Below are 17,287 nucleotides of genomic sequence, written 5' to 3'. Positions count from 1 at the left end.
GTTGTAGAGGCATTGGAAGGTTCATGTGGATGCCGACGGAGATGTATGCTCGAGCGACGGCCTTCGTGATACAGTGCGTGACAATGGCATTGGTGAAGTCGGCACTGGCCGGAGGGATCCAGCATGGAGATCCTCATCGGTTGTCCGACGGGCTGGATTATCGGAGAAAAGGGCGTCGGTGCATGATATTGGAAGGCGAGAATCTTGACATCATACCCAGACATTGTATAGTGGCATGGATGATTTTTTAGGTTTTCTTTATGGTGTTTTCGTTTGGTTTGGGGCAGTGAAGCGGCGGCGCTGCCCCGTGGTAGGAATAATGTACTCCTCACTATATCCCATTCCGTTGTTCTTTTTGCTGGTTGAGGGCATGTGGAGTTGACTCTCACTTAGTCTCCTACGGTATGATCGGTTTGAGGTTTTTGGTGAATCCGTCTGGATTCAGCTAGGTTTTTTGGTATACGCGGTATTCAGAGTTTCTACAGGCCTATATCGGTGTATTTTTCTCCAGGTTGGTAATTTGTTTCACAGACCAGGACCGTCGGCATCTCCTGGTCTGCATTGATGACTTCCCGATTGCTGCTTCTACATGCTCCTGGGTTCAAATTTTTTGGTTCGACGAGGCGGAGGCCTATAGGAGTAATTGAGCCATGGTCACGTCGCGCCATGCCGTGGATGTAGGAGGAAGAAGACTTTGGCACCCTCAAATTTTGAATGTATTTTTTTATTTTGTATGGGTGTGTTTGTAAGGACCTATTATACTTAGGCCTTGTTCGTTTCAACTATGATCTTATTCGAATCACCTAGGGATTCACTTTAGTAGCAAAGCTAATTCACAGTTATATAAGATCATGTTTGTTTCAGCTTTGATTCGCCACCAAAGTACACTTTGAAGTGCTTCAACAAATTGCACGAAAAATGACCCAAATGCAGATTCAGCTTCACTCGCAAAGCTGATTTGAAATAGCTGTTTGTTTCAGATTACAGATTCAGTTTCAGTGGTAAAGTTGTCTTCACTTTTAAAGCTTTCGAAATAACTGTTTGTTTCAGGTTCCAGATTTAGCTTCACTGACAAAGCTGAATCTGGTTCCTGAAGCTCAAACAAACACGGCCTTAATATATGACCTTATTCTTTTCACAAAAGAGTTATTATTTATTTCAAGATAAAAAATATGACTTTATAAATTAATATCTTTACAATCAACAAAGCTATTAAGGTTGGCACCATTGCTAGAGTTATTGGGGCACAAATAAATTTCTGTTAGTATTGCAGAATTTATCATTGGTCTAGGAAACTTGTACCTCCTTGGATCGATTCTCCAGTTCACATTTGTAACTTTTTGGTACAAACTCATGCACTCAGGGCCCCAACTAACTTACATCATAACAAGGCTGGTGTAAGCACCACCCAGCTAGAAGATTCTGGAGCCCTTCCATATACTCTAGATTTTTCTATTTGCATAGAAGTCTATGTCTAATTGAAGATTTCTATCAGGATAATTCTTATCCCTTTTATAGTCTCAACTAATATATTTAAGAATAGTCAAAACACATATACACTATATTTATGCAAGTGTCACAAATTATTTGAAGAAGCATATGATTTGTCATTTTCTCTCACATTTGGATTTGGTTCATTTATATTTGAAGATATAATACAGTATATAACTTCAAAATAGATTTACAATTATAATGATTCATTAGCAATGTTTGTGATTTAACATAAATAATGTATAAAAAAGTATTAAAGTTCAGTATAAATAATTTATAAACAAGCATTAAAGTCCAGTATGAATAATTTGATATTGTCATTTGTAGTCGACAGAACCTCGTCTGACTGACCTTTTAAGAGTGTGCTGAGAGTTTCAACTTGCGTTGCCAGCACTCCAACCCTAAATTTAATCTCGGTCTTAGCACATCTTAGCTGACCCACTTCGTACTTAATCCGAGCAAACGTGTGGAGAATGATGTTAGGCCCCTGTAAGACGGCATGTGGATTCATAGCGAGCTGTATGCCTTCGAGAACGCCGTGGAGGCGTTGGATAGCAAAAGACAACCAGCTAAATCCTTCCAGAACGATTAGCTTCTCACATATACACGGCCTTTCTCTCACTAGGGAGTGGAGGTGCTGGTACATGTTGGGCGCCGGCGCCAGCAGCATCACCAATGAGCCGACTCAGACCGGGGAGGTTTTGCAGGGCTAAGAGCTGGGCATTGGTGTTGATGATCGAGCGTTGTGCCATGGCGAGGAGGCGTCGCGGAGGGCGTGAGGTGGCCGCAGGGGTCACTACATTGGATGTACCAAAAAAAAGATTGAAACCCTAGGTTTTGCAGATTGGGGCAAAATTGTGTTCAATGGGGTATGATTCGTACCTACTACTCGTCGTGTGTGGATGGGGGGCGTATGCTTGGTTGTTTTAGGCTGGGGAAGTTGCGCCGCCGCCGCCTTGACTGCCGCCTTGTCTGCAGCCGCCGAAGCCTTGACCGCCGCAGAACTGGACGCGAGACGAGAGGGAGTCCGTCGGGGAGGGGGGTGGCGGCCGGGCGCTGGCTAGGGTTCTCAGGGGGCGCTGGCTAACGGGCCAGTAGTCCAGAGGCGGCGTTGAGGGGTTGGACCAGGCAGGGCGCTGTGCTACCGCCACTGATGGAACCACCACCATATCCTCGCTCGGCCAAGACCAGCTCCTCGAGATCTTCCTCCGCCTGCCGAGCCTGCCGGCCCTCGTCCGCGCCGCGCTCACTTGCCGCTCGTGGCTCGGCGCCGTTCGCTCCTCCCGGTCCTTCCACAGCCTCTTCCGCGCCCTCCACCCAGCGCCCCTCTTTGGGATCTTCCTCGAAGTCAACGAGGGCGCCGTCTGCTCCTTCGCCCCTTTCCACCGCTCAGATCCGGATGTCACCGCCGCACTCCGCCGCGGCGATCAGGATAAACACAACTACCATGGATGTCTCTTCTCTGTATCTACCCTCGCTGGCAACAGACGACGGTGTTTCCATGGTTGGGAATACCGAGGATGGAAAGCTCTGCATGGTCTATGCATCAACTGGTGATCTTCTTCTCGATGTTTGGATCGGCCACGGGGACGGCGATGGTATCGAGAGCTGGGTGCTGCAGGACATAATCTCTTCGAGGGCAAAAATTGATGAGTTCACTCCTCCCCCGGGAGTGGCAGGACCAAGTCACAATTGTGCAAGTCAGGTCTGGATGCGTGTACTTCTCCATGACGTGCATAACTGCTGGCACAGAGCACAACTGGTTCTTCTCCCTTTCAATTAAGACGATGGAGATTGAGTTGCTGATGCAAGTGACGTCTCATGACTTTGCATGTCCATATACTATGGCTTGGCCTCCTTGTTTGATTGGTGATGACAGGAGCACGGAACATGAGGCTGAAGGATCCTGCAGTTGTTTGCTGAAGTCCAGTAATCCCACCAAGGTAAAATCACCAACTAACCATAAAAAGCTCAAGTGTTTACTCATTTAATTTAATTTAGTACACACAGAGAGAGGCAGCAGAGCTGTTAATCGAAACCATGAATTACCCTACTGTCTTGTCTGTCTGGCTACATTGACTACATTAACAATGTCCTTCTTTGTGTTGCAGCAGTAGCGCAAGTTGTCGAGCCTCCAAGGAGACGAGCCCCGTCGGCCTGGCCATCGATTTCAACAGTGCAGATTCGTCGAAGCAGCCCTTGCAGCCAAACTCTCCAGACTGCAGGGTGCACAAGAAGTGAAGCCGGCCGGGCTGTGCCTTGAACTGAAGTGAACCGAGCATCCATCGCTTAGCTAGGCATCGTCCGGGCTGTGGCTTGCTGTTTGCCTGATGGATCTGACTAACTTAGCTGGGTTAATTTGGTTGGTTCTTGTCGGTAGAACATCCTTAGTCATATGTAGCCCGCGTCTTCCATTTTCTAATTCCTCTTGGTAGCTGCTTGTCTCTCATGATCCTTTCATGAGAAAGGTTAGGAGGAGTATTATCTTTGCTTTGTGTTTGATGAGCATGTGAGAGACTGTTATGGTAGCGGTAGCTAATTCGACCCTTATCTTGACCACTTGGTCATGTCTCTGTACCATTTCTGTGTTCCCTTGGCTGTCGATTCCCTGTTTGTGTTTGTTTACCGGAAGGCTAAGCTTGTGTCTGATAGATGTGGCGTCGGCATCTAAAAAATGTCATCCTTGTCGAAAATGCCCGTCTGACCTGTACTGTGATATTAGTTGGTGCAGCTGTTCCTGGCTGCTTTCTTACCCGGGCTGATCTGGAATCTTGTTGTGTGTTGTTGTCTGAGTTGCCTGTAGCTGCAGGATGGAGAGTTTGGTGCTTTCATGAGTTGCCTGCTGGTTGGTCTTCGTAATGGTTTTTAGTTTTAGTACAGAATGCTTATGCTCCGTCTTATTCCACTTTCTTTGCTGGTTGGTCTTATATACAGACTACTAGTAGAAGGAGACGATCGAAGACAATAGGTTATATGTAGATGGACCGCTAAGGTACATAGGATGGTCATGGATGGTATGTGCTCCTTTCCTATATAATGGTTTTTTTCGACGAGCCACCGTTGCCGCCACTTACAGCTGAGGCTCTGATGATGATGGCTGTGAGGGGCATCAACCGAACTTGTAAGATATATGTCCAGCCTCATGGCCCAACTGCCCCCAGTCAGGTAACTCCTACCTAACCTAACATTCCATCATCATTATAATCACCATCACGGCATCACCACCATGAGCCATATGTTTCTACTTGCACTGCAGGATCAATTCATGGATGAGACATTGTTAATTTGGATGAGAGGGCTGTCAAGGTTCGACGACGGCAAGTCACAATCGTTCCGCTCACTGGGCAACGTGAAGGCAGTGGAGGATCTGCCAGAGTAAAACAAAGTAGAAGCATCCGCAAGAAGCAGATGAGTGCTGCGAAAACCACCGAAGATGAAAGCCATACGGGGAGGCCCATTCCTCAGACCAGCCAGCAAGCATTATACAAACCTCAATTTCTGATAAATCTGTTTGATACTCAGATCGTTTTATTCAATTATTTAATTTTATTTAACATTCCAAAATTCGAAAATTTTGGTATGTTACAGGCACACCGCCTTAAGATCTTATTACATGTTGCTTCACATCCTGAAGCATCATCACCTTTGTTTCTGACAACAACACGAGTACATTGTGTACTCAATATCATAGAGCTCACACCTCCCTGTAGTGAATCCCTCATTCTGGCAACGCTCGTCGCATGTTTCGTGCATGCAATTACCATAGGTGTACATCCCACTCCAGTTCCAGCAAGTGCCTTCAGATCCTGTAGGGAAATACGGAGGACGTTTTGCGTAACAACATCAGAAAATACAACATCGATAAATGGCTATATTCTTCTGATAATTATTCCTGTCATGGCTTACCAGGAAGCAACGGGAGTGCCATGAGTAAGAATATGCACAAGCCATCAGTACCTCCATATCTCCAGGAGTAAACACCCACGAAACCAAGGAAGGGAGGAAATCCAAATTGGTTAACTTACTGGTGATGTTGATCCTTTCTTAATACATCTCTTCTTAGAAATGGATGATGGAACCTTACAGAAAGTGTTATACTTATCTGGATGACGCGACGATGTATTGTACAAACAAAAAAGATACTTTGAGACATGATAAAAGACACTATAATAGGCTGTTGGTAAGTGTGTGTTGGCGTGAGTCGTGGCGTGATGTTTATGCTTCTTGAAATGGTGCCTTTGCTGTTTAGTTGGGACCTTTACAAGATAAAATGTCAAATTTATCCGGATGATGCAGTTGTACATATCTGCAACGATATGTTGTACACTGAAAAAGGCACTTTAAGACGTGTAAAATATACCCTAGGTTGTTGGTACATGAGTGTGTTGTTGGTGTGAGGTATGGGAAAATGTTCATGGTCGCCAAGTGCACATGAGGTAAAGCAAAATTCCACAAACCCTCCTAGACGGTGCCACGCAGAATCTGGAGTAGATCGTATGAAAACTGGTCCAGACATAGTAATGGTTGCGAAGTCTAACCCTTCCTTTTCTTTTACACAATTGGCAATATGTCTATTTTTAAGCCAATTCACCTAGAACTCTGCTAACTCGCTGGGTTCTGGTCGGCAGACATAGTAATGATTTCTTCTTCTTCTTCTTCTTCTTCTTTCTTTTCATAGCTGTCTATCACTCATGATCCTTTCATGATAAAACCTTTTTTGACAATGGTGGATTTTCTGATTTAAAATGAAGCATTAAGTGGATACAAACAAAACATGTACACATCCACCCGGCCTTTGCATAGCTAGAATGCATATTGCTAACACAAAGACACACACACACACACAACTAAATATGCCGCCAAATAGCTAAGTCATATAAAACCGAAGCTATTGCATAGATAAGAAAAATAAAAAAGCCTGAATTGATCAAATCTACGACCGACAGACTATAGCAATGACCATATTTGCACCAACCATCTCTTAACACTGCAAGGAGAACGAGGTTCTTCAACAAAAACATCTTCAAGAAGGGAACGACGCTCAAGTGCCACCGTTGCTGGACCTAGACACCAAAAGGCTGGATTTTAGCAAAACAGAGTTGAGAGCAGAGACGCATACAACAGAAATTTAATAAGAATAATAGACTGGAAACCCTGAACAATCTGAATCAGAGAAAGAATCATGCATATATTGAAAATCATACATAATTACCACTGTGCAAAATCAAAAGAAAAAAAGTTGGAAGCGAAACAAAGTAGAGAGCAGAGATACATACAACAGAAATCTGATAAGAATAATAGATTGCAAAACCTGAACAATCTTCTTTGAGCAACGGTGTACATGTATAGGCATGCTTGTTGAACAGCATAGGTGATTTCATACCTAGTGAGAGTGATATACTGAAGGGCGTGCCAGTAATGCTACGATATAGGGTGGCGTCGGGAACGGGTTCTCCGGCGGAAGACAATTTGGCACCGGTCTCAGCAGGTGTGCGTGTAGGATGGCATTCCAGCATGCCGGACTTGGAGAGCAGCTCAATAGCATACTGGCATTGGGAGAGGAAGAGGCCAGCGGAAGAGCGTGAGACAGCTATACCAAGAAAATGGTGAAGAGGACCGAGGTCAGTCATGCAGAATTCTTGGCGCAGAGAAGAGATGATGTGAGTGAGAAAAGAGTCAGAGGAGGCCGTCAACACTATGTCATCAACATATAAGAGTAAATATGCAGTGTGGGTGGAAGAGTGGTAGATGAATAGAGAGGAGTCAGAACGTGAGGGAATGAATCCGAGACTCTGGATGAACGAGGCAAACCGTTGAAACCAAGCTCTGGGTGCTTATTTAAGGCCATACAAGGATTTTTGGAGATGGCAGACGTGATCAGGATAGGAAGAGTGGGAAAACCCAAGCGGCTGCCGGCAGTAAACCGTTTCAGTGAGAGAGCCGTGTAGGAAGGCGTTTTTGACATCGAGTTGGTGAATGGGCCAGGAGGAGGAGACCGCTAAGCTGAGAACTACACGGATGGTGCTAGGTTTGACGACCGGAGAGAATGTCTCGTCGAAATCGATGCCGGGTTGCTAGGAATCGCCACGACAAACCCAGCGAGCCTTGTAGCGGGAGAGGGAACCATCCGAATGGAATTTATGACGAAACACCCATTTCCCAAAGACTACGTTGGCACCAGGAGGTCGAGGAATGAGCGACCAGGTGTTATTGAGAAGAAGGGCATCATACTCTTCTTTCATGGCTTGGAACCAGTTCGGATCGAGGAGGGCTGCTTTGTACGAGGTGGGAATGGGGGAGATAGGAGATGTGGAAGCTGTGAGGTTGAGGCGATCAACAGGTTGGGCAAAGCCAGACTTGCTGCGTGTGCGCATGGTGTGGGCGTTACGAGGAATGGGAACGGGAACAGCAGTCGGTGGCATGGAGGGGCCAGCTGAATCAGAAGAAGGAGTCGGGATTGGTGGAGTGGCGGGGCCTGGAGAGCTGGTAGGTGGAGTGGCGAGACCAGGTGAGCTGGTTGGTGGAGTAGCGGGGCCTGGGGAGCTGTGTGGTGGAGTGGCGGGGCCTGGGGAGCTGTGTGGTGGAGTGGCGGGGCCCGGGGAGCTGGGTGGCGGGCGATCCGAGAGATCGCCATGGCTGGGTTGGTCGGTTGGGGAAGCGGTAGTGGGAGGCGAATCTTGGGCATGCAGTGGGTGAGTAGGGTCCAGATGAACAGCGCCATGCACGTCAACAGCGCCATGCACGTCGATCGCTGAAGAGCGTGGTGAAGGGGTGACATCGCTGGAAATTGGGGCAGAAAAGTTGGGGGTAGCGTGAGTGGCGAAAGGAAAAATGGTTTCATCAAACATGACGTGGCGAGACAGAATAACACGACCTGTAGGAAGATGGAGACAACGATAGCCTTTGTGGGAATCAGAAAAACCGAGCAAGACACATGGCAAGGAACGAGGTGAGAGTTTGTTATCAGTGGTGGCAGATAAGTTGGGAAAGCATAGACAGCCGAAAGTACGAAGATCGGCGTAGGTGGGTGGGGCTAGGAAGAGAGACTCATAGGGAGAGAAGCGATGACAAGTTTTTGTGGGCCGGACATTAAGTAAATATGTGGCATGCCGAAGCGCTTCAACCCAATATTGAGGAGGCATGGATGCGTGGATGAGTAGGGTACGGAGAATGTCGTTGATCGTGCGAAGTGAGCGTTCAGCTTTCCCATTTTGGGGCGAGGTGTAGGGACATGAAAACCAGAGAAGAATGCCGTGGTGAAGAAAAAATTCACGGTTGCGGGTGTTGTCGAACTCGCGACCATTATCATATTGCAAGAAGCGAATGGGAAGAGAGAAGTGAGTGGAAACGTAACGCTGGAAGTTGACAAACAAGCTGTGAACATCATATTTCGCTCGGAGGGGAAAGGTCCATATAAAGTGAGAATAATTGTCAAGAACAACAAGATAGTACTTGAAATCGGATACACTAGGGATAGGTGACGTCCACAAGTCACAATGCAATAGTTCAAAATGGAAAGAGCTACTGGTAGTAGAAGAACTAAAAGGCAGCCTAACATGCTTGCCTAATTGACACGATTGACAAAGAGACGAGTCATGAGAGTCACGATTGTAAGGGATTCTAAACGCGTCGAGGAGGGTGGTTGTAGTAGCATGGTTGGGGTGGCCGAGCCGTCGATGCCACAGACTGATGGAGGCGAGCATGGCATGGGGCGAAGGAGTGGAGGCGCCGTGGACGATGTACATATCGCCCGAACTATCAAAGCGCGCCAGCTCCATCCGGGTGCGAAGATCCTTCACAGTCAAGCCAAAAGGGTCAAATTCCACAGAAACTTGGTTATCAATAGTGAAACGGCAAACTGAGATGAGGTTTTTAATGAGGGCAGGAGCGACTAGAACCTCGCGAAGAAGAAGAGGGGAGTGAGAGGAAGGGATAGAGGAAGTGCCAACACAAGAGACAGGGACAGTGGAACCATTACCAAGAGTAATGGAGGGAAAGAGAAGAGAGGGATGAATGGAAGAAAGCGAGCTACTAGATGCAGACATATGCGCAGATGCACCAGAGTCGAAGATCCACTCGTTACCTGCGTCTTGGGTGGTGAGAGAGTTCATGGCGGCGATGAAGGCGACCTGATCCCAGGCCGGCGCGGTCGAAGATGAAGGAGGAGGAGCAGCAGCGGGTGGCTGAGGTGGCGATGGCGCTGGTGATGCAGCGTGCTCCCAGGTTGATGGTGTGGGCATCCTGTAGGGGTACAAGGAGTGCGCCGTTGGCGCCGCCGCGGCCTGGTACAGAGGAGCATAGGCGGTGTAGGCCTGCTGTGGTGGACGAGAGCCCAGGAGCCCAGGAGCGCCGGTGGGAGGGCGAAGGCCGGGCACCCAAGCGCCGGTGTAGGCCGGTGGAGCACCGTACGGGGAGGGTGCGGACCATGGCATGGGCCAAGCCTGCACGAGCCCCGTCCAGGGATCGTGTGGAGGGCGCCATGTCGAGGGAGCCGGTGAGGAAGGCGCAGGAGATGGTGCAGGGGTTGGCGGTGCAGGAGTAGAGCTCGACGAAGAAGACGCCGATCCCTGCTTTCATGGCCGATAGATCGGGTTTTTGCCCTTGTAGTTGGGGCTGGGGCGCCACCTCGGCGGCGTTTGAGGTGCTGGAGGCGCCGGAGAGGAAGCCGTGGACGAACCCGCAGGAGTCGGAGCAGGGCGAGCCGAGGTGTGGAAGAGGTGAGGCGTGCTGGCCTTGCGCGCCTGATTCTGCTCCTCCATCTGGAGCATGGAGCAAGCGTTGGCAGAGGCCGGAGCATGGGGATCAAGGTCGCCTGCTGGGCGAAGCGGTCGTCGAGGCCACCCATGAGCGCATGAAGGAGGGAGCGGTCGGCAACCACCTCGCCGAGCTCACGCAGCTCGTCGCCGATGGCTTTGATGCATTGGCAGAAAACGCCGACAGGGCGATCACCTTGAGTGATGGTGCGGAGCTCCGTGTTGAGCGTGGAGATGCGAGCGTCGCGGTTGTCCTGAAACAGCCGGCGGAGCTCGAGCCAGATGTCACGGGCGGTGGCACCATCGTCACCACAAGGTTGAAGAGCTCGGTGGAGATGCGGGTATACAGCCACTGAATAATGGCAAGATCATCCTTGAGCCATCTGGGATTGGCGGGGGCCGGTGGCGTATCGCCGGTGATGTGATGAAGAAGAGAACAATGACCAAGATGGATCTCGAAGAGATGCCTCCAATGATAGTAGTTGTGGCTGTGGAGATCAAGAACAATGGGGATGAAAGGAGTGATGTCAGTGATCGTATAGCTGAAGGAGAGAGCGGAGGGAATGGTAGGCTGGATGACTGGGGAAGAAGGTGTGGGCTGGCCGACGGTGAGGGGAAGAGTAGGCTGGTCGCCGCAGTTTGGAGGTAGGGTTGGCTGGCCGCCGGTGTTGGGTGGTTCGCCTGGATTCGTCATGGCGATCGTGGGAGGGGAGAGATGAATCGGATCTCTGATACCATGTAAAACGCTTGATTGTTCAGTTGTCGTTACAGAATACAGAGAAGAGTACATAAATAGGGGAGCCAGGCGCAACCGCGGCAGGACGTGGGGAGAGGCGATCGTGCAACGATTCGTGTAATTCAAGTGGGAAGCTAGTCCACGCTCTAACAGTTATAACTATTCCCGTAGTCTTCACCGCAAGTATGAGCGCACCTGCTCTACTAGAAGCTATCAGTAATCAGGTTTTGCCTGCGGAAATCTGTGTGTTGGAGGTGACGACTCGCTGTCGATAGGCTATGTCTAGCATCGCCACGATCCAGCCTCATGGCTTAACTGCCTCCAGTGAGGTAAGTCCTACCATTAATTCCATCATCAGCCGTATGTTTCAATTACGTGATGATCATGGATGGATGAACTGTTGTTAACTTGAAGCAGAGGGCTGTCAAGCTACGTTGGCAAGTCGCAGCCATTCCTCAGACCAGCAAAATTTGGCGGTCGAATTTGCTCAAAACTGTCAGCAAACCAAAACTGTATCCGGGCCAGAGTATGCAAAATCGAAACGCTAGCTGAGTCGAAACCTCAATCTACTCTAAATCTAACCCTATGTTAGGTAAGCAGTGCATCTTACAGCAGAATCCACTAAAAAAAATGGAGAACTGTAGGTTGCCACCATTTCACCTTTTTTTTTTTTGGAAATGGAGGTTTACCTCCAGCCTCTGCATCATAAGGATGCATACAACCATCTTATTAAAAGTTCGCAAAGTAACACAAAGTCGTCAAAGTATTACAGCTCGCAAGTGGAGCGAAAAGAAAACCGAAACAAAGTTCATGCCGACAAACATAACCAGAATGGCAAAAAGAAGGATAAGCTCCCTAGACTCCTATCCTGTTATGCGACCGCCATCCGAACCGGTTGAATAAAATCTGTGCTACCATCTCCCAGTGGATGCACCCAGTAACCAACGGCTCCCTGAATTCCATAGGAGTGAGTAAGGACCACGTACGGATCCAAGCAGTAGCTCTGAAGATGACCTGCAAGAAAGATAAATTGTTTTGCCTGTTAAATATCAAATCGTTCCTGCAATTCCATATAACCCACAAAAGCGCACATATTCCGATCCGAATACGGGCCACCGTAGTATGTTCAACCTCAGTTAACCACGTTCCAAACAATGTTGTAATGTCAATTGGAGGAGTGATGTTAAAGGCTATATGAATCGATCTCCACAATAATTTGGCGAGTGAGCACTCAAGAAATAAATGTTGTATTGTTTCATCATGATCACAAAAACAACATCGTGGACTACCTATCCATCTCCTCTTGATTAAGTTGTCCTTTGTAAGAATTACTTGTTTGTGGACAAACCACATAAAGATTTTAATTCGCAAAGGAACCTTAATCTTCCAAATATGCAACGATCTCGAGATTGGGCCAGAATTAACCAGATCCATATAAAAAGATTTTATCGTAAAAACTCCATTCCTAGCTAGTTTCCATTGCGTCGAATCTGGTTGGTCGAAGAGTTGAACATCTATCAATCTCCGAATCAAGTACATATAGAATCCCACAAGCTGTGAAGCCACACAGGGGCACCCCACCAGGGCAAATGAACCAACCAAAAGAAATGGAAGAACAAAAAAGGAACGCATGGAGAAATCAGAAATGAATCAAGATTATATCACGTCGCACGCGCACTCCGCACGCGGATAGATGACTATTCCTGATATATATAGAGAAGAGATGGCATGATGGAGAGAAGGAGGAGGCTGCGGTGCCACGGATAAGTGAGGTGGCACAAGCCGGACCATTGATGGCTGGCTGGTGGGCATCCCTAGGTCGTTCGTTTAATGACGTGATGCTGATATAATAGCTAGTACGGGCACAACTGTTTCCACTTCCCAAGAAAAGGGGGCGATTAAGTGGCACTGTTTTCTCACGACTTGTCCAATGGCCTCCATGGAATGTTGTGCCGAATTCAAGTTCCCCTGCTTTTTCAGGTCAGTAAGAAGAGCTTTTCTGGCTTTGAGGATGTAAGAAAAAGTCGATTTTCCAAGAGTTTGTTATCTATGTTTCGAATAACGTTGAAGCCTTCTTCGATGTTATTCTTGTTAATTTTCCCTTATTTCACAAGAATAACAAATGCTAGCCAGCATTCACAAGCAAGCAAATGGATCTGGTAACATATCTATCCATGGGGGAAGAAGGCCAAATAGATTGTGTGATCAACAGGCAGGTCCCTTTCTTTAGATCATCAAACATAAACAATTTGGTTTCATCGCATCTTACAAAGACATACGATCCGAGCCATACACGTACATGTAATGCACTATTCTTTCATTTCAATAAGCTAGATAGACATTAAAGAGACCGACCAGCGATACTCTACTGAACAACACACTGAGGCCAGCACCCCCGTATCTACGTGTTGGATACAGTCAGCAAATGACCCTTGGTAACTACTCCCCCCGTTTCAAAATAGATGATCCAACTTTACATTAAAGTTAGTATAAAGTTAGGTCATCTATTTTGGAACGGAGGGAGTAACTATCTAGCTCCTTTGGGATCAGAAACTTTGCTCCCCAAGCAACCAATGGCTGGCTTCTTGCTCACACAGCCGCATCCACCTTCTCTCTCCGCCACCATCTCGTGCGGTCTCACTATGAACCCCATGAGACCATGACGTCGACATTGCCTTGGTCCGTAGGTCGTTCGGCTTGGCGAGCCTGTCCAACTTGCTGCCGCTCGATCACCATCAACTTGCTGCGCTTCGGGGTTGCTCTCCACGCTGGTGGTAAATTAAAGCCACAAACCCCCTGTTTGTGACAAGAAAATTAGGGTTGGGCACATCGGCGTGGCTGCTCACAACGGTCAGGACTGCATCAAGGATCACAAAGAGAGATACAAAGACTAGAGACAAACGAAAGAACAGCTCTTTACTGTGGATTCGAAGCTAATACGTACACACAACCCAGCCATGGTGGTTCCATGTTGCTGGTAGACGAGGACGCCAAGCTTCAGGCTGACGCTCTTGTCGACGCCGAACTTCTTCTCGACCATACAATCTGACCCATACAGTCACACAACATAGGGAAACCGGCTATATATGCATCTCTCCCTGCAAACTAACTGATACTAGCACAAATATTCAGTACGTGAAGTCAGTAGAGTTCTGTTCATGATCCAAATCAAACCAAACCAAACGAGCAGCTGCGGTAGATTCGGATATCGTGAGAATATGATGATGAGGACGATTGTCTATTGATGACTACTTGCCGCATGATTTTTTCCAGTGCATCATCAAGCCTACATGTGAAGATGGTTTTTTGCTTGCCTGACAGGTGTTTGTTATAATGCTTCATATTGCAGTTTCAGTTTGATTTTAGGTGAGCAAATATTTCGCATGCTAGCTGATTGATTGACTGATCTATGTACTACTGTATATGAAAAAGGAAAATATTAACTTGTTTTATCTGCTTCGCCTTCTGCATGCATGCTAGCTGATTGATTGACTGATCTTCAGGTTCCACCTTTCATGTTATGCCATGATAGATAACGACTTGATTTGCTGCTTCATATTCATTGTGCACTTGCTAAAACTCTAATTCTACCCCTTTGGGACTTGGGAGTTGGAACAGGGCATCAACATTGTCAATTGGAGAGGTGTTGGTGGTAATGCTTGCTAGGTGTTTGTCGTAATGCTTGCAGGCGCAAATGCTTAAAAATTGCAGTTTGAAGTTGATTTCTGATGAGCACATGTTATCAATGAAACATTTTTTTTTTGAACAAACTAAGGGCCCAGAAGGACCCCGAAGCTGCATTGATTAGAAAGGAGCAGTACACAGCGATTTTACATCAGGATCCTGAACGAAAAAGGAAAACACTAACCGGTCCCTGACTATTACAAAGAGGACCCCAGAAAATTGATGAAAAAAGCAATCGGGTCCCTGGCAACTCCAGCCTGAAACTTGACTCGTCTTCACCGGGGACGGCACCACTTGGTGCGGCGAGCCCTCCATGACACCACGCCACGAACTCCAGGATGAAGCTGCAGTGCCTCCCATCTGGCTCTTGGCCGGGAGGAAGAAGAAAGACCGCCATTCGGTCAGAGGATTCGGCGGCGACGGCCGGCATCGACCGCAACAGCGGGAGCCATAGGCCATCCAAGATCTCCGTCGGTGATGAGCTCGAACCCGAACTGGATCTCCATCTTTCCTCTCTTCCTCCTTCACCACCATGGTAACCTTGGAAGCAGAGGAAAATAAGGACCTCCTCCAGATCAGCGGACCAAACGAGCTTATTCGTGGAGTCACCGGCAACCCACTCCTGACAAGCAACTGGCACACCAGCGCAGCCAGGACTGCAGCCACCGCTAACCACCGGCCGCTGCTCGAACGCGGCGGCGGTACACTCCACCTCGGCATAGCGCCAGACGCCACAGGGGTAAGACTCAACTTAGACTTAATATATACATAGCTCCTCCGTGCTCCTCTCCCTTCTCTCCTCCAGCCGGCATCGCCGCCGGGGAAGATTGGGGATCGGGCCGGGACGTGCTTCTCTCGCTCGACTCTCAACAGGGGCGCTCTCTGTTGTTCTCCCTTATCTGCTTTTGGGTCTGTCAATGAAACATGCGATGATTGATGATAGTATATGAAAAAGGAAAAGATTGACTTTTTTCATCTGCTTCGCCTTGACCTGAAACCAAAGCTTAGCAATGAGCAGTTAGTATATTCCCTTTTCTTTTCACTAATTTGATAAAGTTCATTCTTCTTCAACCTTTTTGACGGAACCTCGTCAGAGAGCGGGGAGCTCCCGCATTGCATTAAGAAGAAGAGAGTTGGTCCGGTTAATAAGGAAAACTGGACCCAAAAACCATACATGGCATCGGTTAATTAAGGGAAACCGACGAAGACCACACACACCGGACTAGCACTCAAGGGACGTCGTCCGAGCCAGATACAAGGGTGCCAAGGCCCAAGACCATGGTCAACACAACATACCCGACCAAGACAACCACTGCAACCTGAAGAACATGCCTGCAACTCGATGTGAACTCGCACCTAACCTTTTGAAAAATGAGATCAACCATTGGCCTCCACCAATGCACGAATTTCCTGGGTCGCTGTCGGCGTAGGGGGTTTCTTGTACATCCGTAGATAAGAGTTCATCTTCTCTTGCACATCCTCTTCGGAGCCTTTCTTAGATTTCATCCCCTTCGGTAGTTCCCCATAAGCCTCCGCCAACCTATATTCAGCGCGTTTGGCAGTAGGAATGTTGTTGTTTCTATTCTTCTTATCCAAACGTCCACTACGCCTTTCGGAACAAGAAGATGCCCCTTCAATCTGCACATGAATCGGTTCCTCGAGCAAGGACCGCGGTGCCGCGCAACTGAAACTGCTTAGGAACTCATCCAACAAGGTAGTTGATGGCACGCCAATATCACCAAGTGGTTCCTCGGACCCAGAAGACATCATATTGGTAGTGCCCCCTGAAGCAAGCTTCACTGAAGAGGGGACGAAGGGAGGCACCTCTCCAACCAAACCATCAGGCAAGGCCACCACAATCTGTTCCATATCATTGCTCGCTATGACTATCTCAGCCACCTTAGATTGCTCCTCCTCTCCTAGAATCACCGTCTTGTGCAGAACGACATCCAACGTAGGAAGAACATCTGCAGGCAGCGCCACAGTTGCCAGCACCTCAGACGAGCACCCGGCCACTCCCACCTGACTGACATCCTTGCCATAGGCAACAACAAGAGGCGCCGGTGGCTCCTCATGCTCGCACCAGGGAGGAGGCGAACCCAAAGGCGCCAAGGAGGAAGATCCCCCACTGTTCCCCACTACTTTGCCACTGATAGCCTCCAGCCGCTCCAAGAGGCTTGAGACCTGGGCCGCCCAACCCTGCAGAGCAACCGCCATGTCGCGGAGGGGTTAAACGACATCCTCCACATGAGCGGTAACCAGAGCCTGCAACTCGGCACGCAACGCCTCGGTCTGAGCTGCAAAGAGGGGTTGCAGCAGCCCCAAATCAGCAGCCAAGGCCGACTCGTCAGGGCCGGACTGACCCGACCAGGGGGTGCCAGAGTTGCTACAAGGGGCCCCTTGAACGAGCCCAGTCGGGGCGGCAACAACTGCTGCCCACGAGCGCTGCCGCAACTGCGGTGAAGGAGCTGGGGACGGGTGTTGGAGGCGAGGAGCAGCCGGCGGCGACAGGGAGCCGCGGAGATGACCATTGCCGGTAGGGAGGCGGCCCGGACAGCCGTGCTCGCGATGCCCAGAGCGGCCGCAAACCAGGCAGGTGACAGGCCCACGACAGTCGGCGACG

The 17,287-nt window shown here is 48.6% G+C and overlaps 1 long non-coding RNA gene across 1 annotated transcript; it reads right to left on the bottom strand.

The window, feature by feature from the left end:
• Positions 1 to 4,990: 4,990 nt before the first annotated feature.
• On the bottom strand, positions 4,991 to 5,642 carry LOC119315277. Its single transcript, XR_005152663.1, has 2 exons — positions 5,398 to 5,642; positions 4,991 to 5,297 (listed from the first exon to the last, which is right to left on the bottom strand). It is a non-coding gene; the product is annotated as an uncharacterized LOC119315277 (long non-coding RNA).
• Between the last annotated feature and the right edge of the window lie 11,645 nt (positions 5,643 to 17,287).

Source organism: Triticum dicoccoides, chromosome 6A, assembly GCF_002162155.2.
Source record: "Triticum dicoccoides isolate Atlit2015 ecotype Zavitan chromosome 6A, WEW_v2.0, whole genome shotgun sequence".
Taxonomy (NCBI): Eukaryota; Viridiplantae; Streptophyta; class Magnoliopsida; order Poales; family Poaceae; genus Triticum; species Triticum dicoccoides.
The sequence above is the reverse complement of the archived record's forward strand: the minus strand, read 5'-3'. Positions and strand labels throughout refer to the sequence as shown.